The following is a 14,095-nucleotide window of genomic DNA, read 5'->3' as shown; positions in this document are numbered from 1 at the left end:
ACATGGTGCTCTACAATTTTTAATGCTTGCTTATTAATTTATTTATGACATATCCTCTGCACCAATGCCTTCATAATTTATTTAAAGATCACTTCAGATCTTATGAGGTAAATACATTTTGGTACTGCAAGAGGTTTGGTCTAACTAAACAGTATCTAGTGGAATCTGTATAATAACTTTTAACGCGTTGTAAGGTAACACTTATTTAAAATATTATTGTAAGCGTCTAAAATACCCCCAATATTTTCTTATGTGAATGAAATTAAAAATTAATATAATTGTAAAAAATATGAACAACTAGAACAATTACATTAATTATAAGAAAATAAAATGTGACAAATTAAGGGTTCTTTAGACATTCAAAAAAAATAATTCAAAAGACTGATATCTAACAAAGATCTAAATGTCACTATTAAATTCTTCTGGACCTATTAGTAGGCCATACCTCATGGACCAAAATATATTTAACTCCAAATCTTATCATAGATCTTAATCATGTGCTCCACACTATGTGACTTCACTCCATGCCCCTGATTCTTTTCCTTTAGGGTGTGTTTGGTTAGAGGTAATGTTGGATTACTAAGGTAATGTCATTTTATATTACTTAATTATTACGTTTGGTTATCAAGTACTATAAGATTCCGATAATTTTTTAATACCAATAGTAGTTACTGCTGGTAATATATGATGTAATCTGATTATTTCAATTTTCTTAGATATCTTAAGATTACTTAGTTATCTTATTTTTATTACAATTTTACTCCTTATTAATAATTTTTTTGGATAATAATGCCCTTATTTTAAAATCAATTTACATTAATCTGTCATTATAATTTTATCTCTATTTAATTAAGTTTTTGGACAATAATGTTCTTATATTTAAAACAAATTGCAAATCACCACCGCCACTCAACCACCATTGCTGGCAGTTGGCCAACCACCGCCGATCGTCGTTGCCGAGAGTTGCTGGAAGTCATTGGAAATCGTCGAGAGTCACCGTGATGGCCGATATGGCTGTTTTCGACCATATTGATGGCCAGATTGCTATAGATCTAGTAAAAAATGGCCGGATCCATGGACATTAATAGCCAGAAATGGCCATGGATCTGGTTGGAGATGGCTAGAATAGATTTGGCCATTTTCGACCAAATTTATGGCGGTTTGGCCATTTGGCCATTTTCGGCCATCAATGTGGTCGGAAATGGCCATATCAGCCACTCACGATAATTTCCAATGACTTCCGATGGCTACAGGCGACAGCCGGCAACTGGCTGTGGTGGTTGGCGATCAGCAGTGGCTTGTGGTGGGTGGGGGTGATTTTGTTATAAATTAAAGTTTTATATAAGATGGAGTGTTTTAGCTAAATCTGAAATGTTGGGGGTTAAAAGAAATTATTCAAAAATTAATAATAAAATAATATTATATTAATATTAAAAAATGAGAGCAATTTAGTAATTTATATAACATACCCACCAATTTATTCCTTTCAACCAAACATATTAATATAACATATCTACCAATTTATTCTAACTGATAAAACACATTTCTCTAAAGATTTCCAGTAAGCTTTAAGGTATTCTAACTTTCCATTATTATAACATTCTCAATAATCCACAATTCTCTAAACCAAACGCACCTTTAGGGTTAATTTCACCGACCTCCTTGAAGTTTTTATTATTACTAACAAAACTTCCGAGAATTTTAAATATGATCATAAACTTATATTTTCTTGATAAATTTTGTGTTTAAATAAGAAATTTTAAACATAAGCCATTATGTTTAAGGTTAATGATTTGTTATCATATTACAAATTTGTTGATATTAATTAAAAAAAAATTATCAAATCGTTAGTTTAAATTTAAGCTTTCAAGAAAAAATAATTTTTTTTTTAAATTTGTTAAAAGTTTTGTGACATGAGTAATGCTACACTCTCGGTGTCTCTATGCTTTTACTTGTGACATTGACGCAAATCTTATAGAGCATATGGTTATTTAGTAAATATGTGAAAAAATAGGGGTAATTATACAATCAATATCGTTTATAACACGTACATTGAAAACTGTCCGCGCGTTGATTCTTACGGGGGCCCACCACTATAAAGAAAGTGGGTGTATCTTTCTAAAATCATATTCTAAACTTGGTTTTGGTGTTTCTACTTTTGTTTTTCTTTTTTAATTGAAATAATTCGTCAAGATAATTCTTTTGATTTGTATTTACTCCATTTTATTATAATATACTTTATAGATTCTAGCACATTTTTCTTATTTATTTATTTATTATTATTGTTATTATTTTTAGCATAGAATTTATACTCAAATGAATTTATATTCGGTAATTGGTATAAAGGCTATTTGGGTATTGATTTCTTAGCATCAATCTAAAAGGTTTTTTTTTTTCTTCATTTGACAAAAATTATTCAAATGCAAATAAACATAGAAAAATAACAATTATTGGGCGGTCAAATAATCAATTAAGATTTTTAGATATATTATTCAAGATATCTTAGATTTGATTCACTTCAATTGTTGATGAAGGTGATTATTGGAATTCTTCTATACACCTTTTATCATTAAAGAAAAAAAAAATTTACTAACTCCCGGGAAGATTCCAAAAAAAAAAGAAAATCTCGCGTGATATAATCTAAGTAGTTAAAAACTTGAACATTCAAATAAAGAGATAATCTCTCATCAAACCAATGTGTGTACGGATCTAGTTAAAATGTATTGAAGTTCTTTTGTGCAAAAGCAATAGAAATTTGTATTGAAAACTAAATTAAACAAACCTTTTTGTGCATCTTGGAAAATGCTAATACAGAACTTGCAGGGAAAGGCAAGACAATCCCATCTGTACAAAGAAATATAATATTTTTCTCGTTCTTTTTAATACATTGCTTAAGAATCCATGTTTCCGTAGCTTTGCGGCAAGAAACCATCTGTTAAATTAGTACAAAGGAATTAATGAAGCCGAAGAATCTGATACAGTTCTGTTGCCATATCCTGACAAGTACATTGAAACCAAAAATGCAGCTCTACTATTATTATCCTTATATTTCTTATTGGTGACTGGAGAGATCCAAGTGATTACTTTTGCCAGAGCCCAGAGAAGACCATAAAGATATCCTGAGCAATTAATTGTGACTCAGGCTCAGACAATTTATGAACCAACAATAACCCATTATCTTGATCGCTGATCACCATCACCCCATTTCAACAATTAATGAATCGCTCAGTTTTGTGCATTCAATAGAATCTTGAACATGAAGCCATTGATATTTCTGTTTTGTAGCTGACACGCAGCTAATGTCCAGTACCACCAAGATTTCTCTCATTTGTCAACACCAATTGTCTGCCTCTGCCGCATTTTGCGCAATATTCATACAACTGGATAAAGCCTACAAGTCCGTGAGTCAAATTCATGTTCAGAGACTTGGACCCTGGAAATTTCTGGAAGAAATTTTCAGCTTACTTAAAAAGCTCTAAGGCCATGGTTCTTCTAGATCGATGACAATATATAGTCCAGTGTCGATACAAGCGTAGTTTGGGCTAAAAACAAAAATTGGGCCAATAGCTTTGACCAACAACAAAGAAGTCAAATGTAAGTAGAAAACCCAAACTCACATAACCCCAAATCAAGTTTGATTCGCAACCACACCATTTAACAAAAGTCTAATTTTTTTTTTTTTTAAAATTACTGACATTTGCACTAAGAAAATTTTCACAATAGAATAAAAGAGTTAACGACTTTTTTCCACCCAAATAATGGTTTAATGATACTTTTCCACCCACATACTTTTAAATACTACTTTAATATCCAAATTAATACATATCCGACTGCAAATAGAGAACAAACTTGGTTCAGATTGTTGGAGCTTTTGAAGAGAAGAGGCCGATGAGTCTTTTGGTGGTGGAAGGTTAGATTTTGGTAGTTGGGATTAATCGGAATTTGACTTGGGAGAGGTGATTGCGCAAAACCTAATCGCTCGATTACCAACAATTGGCAAGGTCGATAGGAGTAGGGTTTGACGAGTTTTGGTGAGTGATGATCAGGAAAGAGAATGATGGTGGTGTGGGGTCACAACGATGCTAAAATCGGAAACGAAACATAATTTTAGATATTAAAGTGATATTTTAAAAGTATGTAGGTGAGAAAGTGTCATTAAATTATTATTTGGGAGGGAAAATGTTGTTTACTCTCTTAAAAAAGATAAAACATAATAATCTGCTACCATATGCCTGACATAATTTACTGCTTTACATGGAGAATATATCTAATCACTACATTATACGTCTAAGATGTGTGTAGTGTATTAATAGATGTATCATTATTCTCTCCTCCTTCGGAACAAGTCCTTGAATGGTTCTGCATATCAGCAATATGATTAAGAACTGAAGCTACAACATTGGCTTCTAGATTTTGTGCAGGATATACTCTTGATTCACTTCTATTGAAATGGTATGAAGAGTGATCCTTTTTGTCAAAATACTTTATCAAATCGACGATCTTCGCCAGGAAGGATCGTTCGGAGTGAAGATGGTGGTCATTCAAGATAGGCCAGTGTGAACTGTTAGAATGTAATGAAAGAACATAATGAAGAAGTAAAAAAGTGTGAGGTAAAGAAGTGTGGACGTTTTGTTGATGAAGGGATGTTAGGAAGTAATGAAATCTGACCGTTGATTGTAGATGACGTGTTAGGGAGTTAGTTTTATTTCTGTTACAGTGCACATGCAAAATACATGCAGTGCACATGTATATATAAAACACTTTACGCATGTATAATTAATAATCATCATCAATAATACATATCTGAATTTTCTCTCTCTTTTGCTCTGTTTTTCCTGCGTTTTCTGTTAGTGTTCTAAGTTGGTATCAGAGCCATGGACAAACGTCAAGAATGGCTGATATCTCTAAAAAACCTTCACCTCTTCACAAAACAGATAATAGTTCGAGCTCCAAACACACCTTTGATTCAAGTAATCCTGTCCATTCTGCTACAGTGTCATCTTCAACATTGCTTGTAATTTCACTGAAACTAATGAGAGACAACCACCACTTCTGGAAATCGCAGATTCTTTTTACAGTAGGAGCTCATGACCTTGAAGAACATCTCACTGGTTTAATATCGTGTCCAACTTCTTTCGTGAAAGCTTTATTAGACGGTACACAATTAGAGGTAATAAAAAAACCTAATCCAGAATACTTACTTTGGAAGAAAACTGACAAAATGTTAGTTAGCTGGCTATTGTCATCAATTTTAGAATCTATGTTTGTCGTGATCTCTAAGTGTCAATTTGCTACTGATATTTGGCTGACATTAGAAAAAGAATTCTTGACTGATTCTAGAGCTAAGACACTTCATGATAAAAACCTCTTACAAACCACAAAGAAAGATGTTATGAGTATACATGATTACTTCTTAAAAATGAAGAACTATTCAGAAAACTTGTCATCGAGTGGAGTTGTTATTACTGATGAAGAGCTATTAAACTATATTCTGGATGGTTTGGACTTAGAGTATAATGCTGCCGTGGTTAATATAACAACTAGATTGGAATCTAAGGTTGATCCAATATCTGTTCAGGAAGCTCAAATTATTTTACAAAAACTTGAACTTAGGTTGGAGAAATCACATGCTGTAATGAACACAATGATTCATAATGAGTTTCATAGTAGTTCAGCTAATGTTGCTAGTGTTTCAATGGCGAATGAGAACAAGAAAATTGAGCCTGATCAATCACCACATCTTTCTGGAAATCAATATAACACAGTGACCTCAACTATACCACAATTTACTAGATTTAGTTCCTCTTACTTACCTACTGGTTAGAATTTACCTGTCGTTGGTACATCTCAGCCTCAACCTTATTTTAGTAATCAATTTTCTGGAGGATATGGTGGTGGCTGAGGTAGAGGTCGTACAGGAGGTAGAAACATAATTTTTTTGTCAAGTTTGTGGAAAAGCTAGACATCTTGCCTTACACTGCTATCATCGGTTTGATGTAAATTTTACTGGACATAATTCTTATGTCAGAGGCAACTTTAATCCACATGGTTTTATGAGATCATCTGCATCTTTAACAGAAGGACAATACACTTTTGCTCCTTCTCCTCCTCCTCCTCATTACACACAAGGTAGTGTCTCTGGACCATTACCATCGTATCAACCTGGATACCACACTCAATTCTTGCCAAATGCTGGTCCACTTTCTACACCTACTGCAAATCAGCCAACAGCTCATAATGCCAGTCAATCCAATCAAGTGTTCATGGCACAATCTCAATCTTCTTATCAAACACTTACTGCTATCAATTATGTTGCTTCACCAACCTTTGTTCAAGATGCAGCCTGGTATATGGATTCAAGATCCACGGATCATGTTACTTCAAATTTTTCACAGCTTACAACAAGCTCTCCCTACACAGGAAATGAACAACTCTAGGTTGGCAATGGTGAGTTGTTATCAATCTCTCATACTGGTTTTGGTACATTCCTCTGCCCTGTTAAAACTTTGTACCTCAAACATATTTTATTTGTTCCTCATATCACAAAGAATTTACTTAGTGTATCCAAGCTCACTAGAGATAATGATGTTCTTGTGGAATTCTTTACTGATCACTGTGTGGTTAAGGACAAAATGTCTCAGGTCATTCTTCTTCACGGGGTACTTAGAGCTGGACTTTATCGCATTCAAGTCCCAATTCATTCACCGTGTTCTTCATCTAGTGCAGTTTTGGATCCCTAAGTCTCCTTAAAGTCCATCGACAGCAGTCTTGTTCCCCATGTCAAAGTCTCTAATAAGAATGTTGATATTATGTCTACAACTCAAAAATTGTATTCCACTTTCAATAAGTGTACACCTTTGAATTTTTCTGTCAATAATAAGTCTTGTATTGGTCATGTTAATCCGTCTGCTTCAACTTCAGTTGTAACTGATACCTCTATTGGCAATAAATTGAATGCTTTTCCAACCTGCAAAACTGATTTTATGCTATGGCATAAACGTCTTTGTCATCCTAACATTTCAGTACTCACAAACATTCTTAAAACTCTAAAATTACCTCATCCTGCGAAACCAGACATCAAATTTTGCCAAACTTGTTAGTATGGCAAACTACATCAGTCTACCTACCCCAAGTCTGGTTTTTATGCATCCAAACCACTTGAACTTATTCATTCAGATCTTTGGGGACCCTCACCAATCACCTCCCCTGAAGGCTTCAGATATTACATAAAATTTTTGGATGACCACACTAGATTTACTTGGATCTTTCCTCTAAAAAACAAATCTGACACTTACACCATTTTTACTCAGTTCCACAAACTAGTAGAAAAACAATTTAATGCCTTTGTCAAATGTGTCCAAACTGATTAGGGAGGGGAGTATAGGAGTTTGGTCTCTTATTTTAAGGATCATGGCATACTCTTTAGGCATCCTTGTCCTCATACCCATCAACAAAATGGGAGAGTAGAGAGGAAGCATCGTCAGATTGTGGAACAAGGTTTAACTCTTCTTGCACAAGCTGGTATGCCACTGAAGTATTGGTGGTTTGCGTTTCAAACCTCAGTTTATCTTACAAATAGACTTTCGTCCCCTGTCCTTGATAATCTCTGTCCTTTCCAGAAACTCTTTCATACTATTCCAAACTATTCTGCTCTCAAGATTTTTGGTTGTGTAGTCTATCCATTTCTTCGACCCTACAGTGCTTATAAGTTTAATTTCCATACTGTTAAATGTACGTTTGTTGGGTATAGTCTTCAACATAAAGGTTATTTGTGTTTAGATCCTTCTGGTCGAGTTTATACATGTCAGAGTGTTCGTTTTGATGAGTCTGACTTCCCATTTAATACTTCCTCTAACTCTGCTTCAACATCTACAACCGCGTCGTCTGAATCCTTGCCATCTGAATCCTTGCCAGTTGTTCTTGTCTCTTTTTCTTGGTCTATTCCCAAGTTGAAGAGATGTAGCAAGAGTGCAGAAATGGAAGCAACTCCTGTGATTATAAAGAGCCCCCCGAAGCTGTACACACTGAGACTGCTACATGAAGAAATTGTCACGCTATTATCTTCACAAGTTGGTTTGCTGCCAAAAGTCTTTCTCTCGATTGCTTCCATTGTATCTTTATCTTCAGTCACCTTCAAAATTGCACTTGACATGTAAGGAACCAGTGGGGAACCTTGTTGAAAGGCCTGAAACAAAAAGATATGTATCACCATATTAATTCATTGGAATTATAGTGATCATACAAAATATTGTAAATATATGTATATATGAGAAATTTAAAGTGCGAACATCCTGAAATTTTAAATGTACAAATTAAGGCTAACGACTAAACATGGGTTTTGAGTTTTGCACCTTGTATCCCTGACTTTGATTTTTTGCATTTCCCCAAGTCAGAGATTAGTCGTTGACTTATAGTCTGCATGTTAACAACTCTAGGATGTCTCCATTAGAAATTCACTATATAAATCTATTGTGGAAGTTCGCATTTTTTTTTAATCAACCATGTATGTATATCTTATATATGAAGCAAGGATACAAATTAAGGCCAACTTATACACAAATGAATGTTTGAATGTTATAACATGAATAAAGTCATGTGTAATAAGTAATGGATAAAGAATCTTACAAAGCCAAATTCGCCAGTTCTGTAGGTAGGTCCAATCACCATGAAGTTGGAGCAGTACTTATTAAGGAAGAGCTTTATGTATGGGATTCATCAAAAATTGCAGCCACCTCTCATTTAGACAATGCTACATTATACTCTTCTGGGGTGTTATAAGGCCTCAATTTGTCTTCACTAAATCTCAGTTGTTTCATTAAGAGATCTTTCACAAAAGAATTATTCTGGTATCCTACAAAGTAGCCATGTTTTCTGATCTCTTGCACATCATCAAACGAAGGCCGCAGCCGCTTCACTGTTAACAATGAAGCTAAACTTGCAGTATAACTTTGTGTCAAGATGAGTACCCCAAAAATCCATATAATCAACACAAATTTTGACAAATTGTTCACCACCTTTTCTCCTGAAACCACACATAAAAACACTATTTTTAATAAACTTCTAAGATATCAGACGATAAGAAGTGATAACAAACATTGAGATTATGTATAAATATAAATTATATTACATAACGAGATGTAATATTTAATGTGGGTTGGTTACCTAAAATCGGTTACATATAAATATAAATTACAAAACCTACATACATCCATAGATAAAAGAAAAATTTCCCTTGTAATATTAGCATAAACTTGTTTAAATATTATAGATTTGGTGATGTATTATATTTTTAAACAACTGTTGTACATCATACATCCCGCCGGACTCTCATAACCTAAAATTGATTCTAATTCCTAAAATGATCTCCATTGACAATAAAACAAAGCAAAATATATCAGTATAGACTATTATAAACCTTTCCATTTTATGAAGGAGAAAGAAATGTAATCAGTTTGGAAGTTAATAACTATGAGCAAAGACGAGTCTGGAGAAGGAGAACCAAAATATTGTGCCAAGTTGATGCTCTGGAGGTCCTCTGAATTCGGTGTTTATACGATGCTCAAGAACCCATACAACCAAACCTGTGAAAATGAAGACTAAGCCAGTTGTTAACCAAAGGTCCAAACTCAATGGCTTTAAGAATATCCAAAAGTCTTTCTTCTCATCATCTTTCACCAAAACCACAATTGACACGCCAGATTCTGAATAGGGCAACGTAAAATCAGCATAAGTTGATCGGTTTGCTACAATTGTTGTGTCCCCCACTACAGCATCATATTCCTGCAACAGTATGATTATAATTAAAGGAAAATATTAAATGCAGCAGTCGTAACTGAAAAAACTGAAAATTTATTTTTAGTATTCATCAGCACCAACCTGATATTTGATTTTATAGAGAAGTTCATCGTAAGTCCCCGCTATCGTCCCATTTTTTCCGAAGGGGATGAACTTATGCGGGAGGGAAAATTCCAGAACATCCAATACTGCCATAAACACTTCATAGGAGAACCCTGAAATTTTATGCTCATCGTTCACATTAGTTTCGTTTTCTACGTTGATTAAATTCCGGTAAAGCATTTTTACTGGAATCCCGATCCTCAGTATATTATTGGGCGATTTATAGTATTGTCTCCAGGCCAAACTGGGTTCTTAGCTTTGAGTTTACTGCTCCATTACCATTATCATTCAAATAGCCGATCCTTTTTTTGAGTCCAATATCGATAATTCTTCATGCTTTCCAACACATGAATATTTCAAGTTGAAGGTTGCAGTTGCCCTTTAACCAAGTGAAATCTCCACTTACGCCGTCGAATGTGTGTTTAGCAAAGCGTTAAGCAGCTTTCACCATCTTCAAATGTTCCCAACTCAATATCAACTTCATTTCACCAGTATTCGAGTCGTAAAGCCGAATGTGCATGCCAGCCCTTTCAACACCGGCCACAGCCCAAACAGTGTCGTATGCCCACAATCGAAGAGGTTTTTTTCCCTTAATTGAAGATTTCAATTTGGAAACTTGGGGCTTCCTTGAAGAAGGGTATAAACGGCTTAAACCAATACGCTTTCATTGAATTGATTGCTTTGGAATGAAAGGATCTAACAAAGACGATAACCCTTCAGTGACGATCCATGCATAGCCTTCGTCCATCATTCCTGATTTCTTTGCCTGTAAAAAGAGCTTGGAACCGACGGAAGCAGTCATATGAACTAAGAAAATTCTCTCTGGCATAATTTCTTTCAAACTCTGAGCTTCATCCGAATTTCACTGTCACCGGAACCGTGAAATGACAATCGATGAAGTACTGAGCGTTAACTTCTCGCAAGGCATCGTTAAATACGGGATCAAGCCATTCCATAATTTGTACTTCATAGATGAGTATGAGTTCCATCCAACCATATGATTTTAAATGTCGGCATGGCTTTTACTTGAAAGGAATCGTCATGGGCAGTGCGAATGAAAAATTCGTTCTTGGTGGAGAAAGAGAGGGACTTGTGGCAGAAAATGAGAGATTGGGAAATTAGTTTTCTTCGAGATCGATACGAACTGAGCTTCTTCTGATCTTTGAGGTCCTATGATTGCATGCACCTTTTCATTCTTCATCAAATTAAAGCTGCAAAAAGTTAAATATAATTTAAATTTTGAGAAACCACCAAAAGGGTCTACAAAGAGACCTAATCCAATAATAATACTATACGTTAAAAATAGTGAATGTCAACTCAATATCTCTCAACATTATTAAAATGAATAAAAATAAATGTTTTATAAGGAGTAAAAGAAAATTTAAGTCGAAATTTAAATCATATACCCATATATATGAAAAAAATACAATCTGGACTATATATAATAAATACTACAAAAATAGAATTTTTACAGTTTCAATACCAAAAAAAAAAAAAATGATAATTTTTTATCTTTTAGTGTTAGTCAATGATAATCAACCATTAATTATCACCAGGAAAGAAACCGCACCTAAGATTGATTATATACGTATACTTGACTCAATAAATTGTCCCTAAGTCCTCGTCTTGAAGCTTACATTTTGTAATGGTTCTCTTTTTTTTTTTTTTTTTTTTTTTTTTTTTTTTTTTTTTTTTTTTGTAAGCTCTTAACTTGCCGACACCACATATGTTCATTCAAATAATTCTGTCTACCACACAACTAACTAGGCTTTTCTTCAATAATTGCTAACCTCCACACTTCATCTTTACCAACACACTAATTATTTTCTGAGCTAATTAATAAGTTAACTTAAACTGATGATTCATAATTCAGTTTAAGAATGAACAAAGGTTTTACCTGCCAAAGCTGCACAACAAACATCATTTTGGGAATCCCTGGTGACAAGAGTGAGGTTTGTTCGAAAATGATTGTTCACAACATAGAAATGGGAGAGTGCCATGGATATATACCTCTGTGCTCTCTTCCCACACTAGAATTCAAATCTAGAATTACTCCCACTCGCACTGTGTCGACCTTCGAAGCCAAGGCTCCTTACATGAAGAGATTAGCAAATAAAGAAGAAGAAGAAGAAGAAATGTTTCAGTTTCGCCATGAACTTATTATTAAAGCTCTAGAATACTGGCAAACAGGTGTGTTACTGTATAATACAGGGACAGATCAAGAATTAACTTTAAGAGGTTAAGTCAAATAATTTATCATAATTTAGAAAAGTAAGGTGGATAGTATTATAACTCATTGAATATATATATATATGTGTGTGTGTGTGTGTGTGTGTGTGTGTGTGAGAGAGAGAGAGAGAGAGAGAGAGAATAAATAAGTATGGTCAAATCTAGAAACAGTAATATTAATACAATTTCGTTAAAACTAAAAGTCAATTCAAATCAATGAGAAAGTTTTGGAGAACAAATTTATCTTTGGGTCTTCGGTTTCACAGTACATGGGTTGATTGCTTGAATATTCTACATTATCATTGTCTTCATGAAAGGTATGCATGTGTCGCATTAATTATATTCTTCATAATTACAAGTAGTAAAGTCAGTAATGGTGGCTAAATTACGAGTGGTAGGTGGTGTGTTGCCTCAAGTCTCATGCTCACACTTCTGAACCTACCACTCCTTCGTGCAGCACATTCAACAGTCAGAAAGTAACTAAAACATTTTCTTAAACAGTAGTTGAAAGTGTTCATGTGTTCATATTGTACAGTATCTAATTCAATTATAAATAAATTAAATCAAAAGTATATACTCTCCGAGAGAACATATGGTAATTAGATTTTTAAAGAGCAAATCATTCACCAGTGACTGGTGTGAAATAGCTTTCTTCTTTTTCAATTTATAATTATAGATTTCATTAAAGAAGAAGGATGATGGTGAAAATGCATTATGGGCACAAACAGAAATATTTGAACCCCTACTAACCACTATGTAAGTCCGTCCGTGATATTATAATTAACCTTTGATATAAACAAATTCTTGGCCGTTCCATCTTGAATGGCCCACATATTTATGTGCTCTCGTCCTCATCTGCAAGCTCTTGTGGTTTGTAAAGATTTTCATCTTTCATAATCACCACATTAATTATTTTGAAATTAATATCTACATGTTATTCATCATATGTTTTATTGTTACACGTAGAAGTCAACTATAGTGACTAAAAATTAGCAAATTGCCGTGTCTTATATGAGAACCTTAACAATAAGCAAAGACAAAAATGAAGTTTCTTGATTCTTAAATATTCATCACAAAACATTCACAAGTCTAGATTCTGAAATCTCTAATTGACTAATTAAATACAATATTCTACGCGGTAATGCCTTGAATTCCATGGCCTTTTCACAAGTCTAAATTCTGAAATCTCTTTCGCTATTTGATGGCTTCACCAACACTTAGCATGGAAGATATATTTTGAGCTAATTAATAACTAAAGAATTTTTGTGTGATTATTAATTTTAGAACATGAAAGTTGACTATAAATGAACCACAAATTTTTATCTGACTTCTTGGCTCTAGATCTTCCGTTGATCATGTTCTAAACAAATACATTTTCTATATTATTATTATTTTGGCACAAATACAGAAAAACCTACTCTATATACGAATAAACTTTACAATCATAAAAAATTATGGTCCTAATTTGGGATAGTTATAAATAAGAATAACTATATTGTAAAAAGTTATAATTTTTCTAATTCCCGTCAAGGAAAGTTCTCCCTATAGTAACAATTATATGTATATTATAAAAAAAAAAATTAGATTACATTAAATGTTTAAGATTAGATAAAATATTTATCTAAAATTGTTTGGGACAATAATTTATGTTTTAGAGTTGTTACCAAATATTTTAACTTGCGAGTACGTAATAACTCGCTAGTATAGACACTTTCTTGTTGAAACCAAAATATTTTTAGCTTCTCAAACATATTTAGAGCTTCATGGCATGAAACTTTTTGTATTTATACACTATCATTCTCAAGATTATTTTCTTTCTCTTCTTGTCAAATTGCAGCAATGATTTCTTCTTTAATTAAAGCATACATGATTTGTTGCTCATTTGGATGATCGAGGAAGAAATTATTATCCATTTGATTAATATAGTAAAACTGTCAAATAGTGTAGTGAAATTGTCGAATCTGATTAC

At 33.5% G+C, this 14,095-nt stretch overlaps 1 pseudogene; it reads right to left on the bottom strand.

Moving 5' to 3' along the window:
• Positions 1 to 7,804: 7,804 nt before the first annotated feature.
• LOC116113197 lies at positions 7,805 to 12,644 on the bottom strand (annotated as a pseudogene).
• Positions 12,645 to 14,095: the final 1,451 nt, after the last annotated feature.

This window comes from Pistacia vera, unplaced genomic scaffold, assembly GCF_008641045.1.
Source record: "Pistacia vera cultivar Batoury unplaced genomic scaffold, PisVer_v2 Contig674, whole genome shotgun sequence".
Classification (NCBI taxonomy): domain Eukaryota; kingdom Viridiplantae; phylum Streptophyta; class Magnoliopsida; order Sapindales; family Anacardiaceae; genus Pistacia; species Pistacia vera.
The sequence above is the reverse complement of the archived record's forward strand: the minus strand, read 5'-3'. Positions and strand labels throughout refer to the sequence as shown.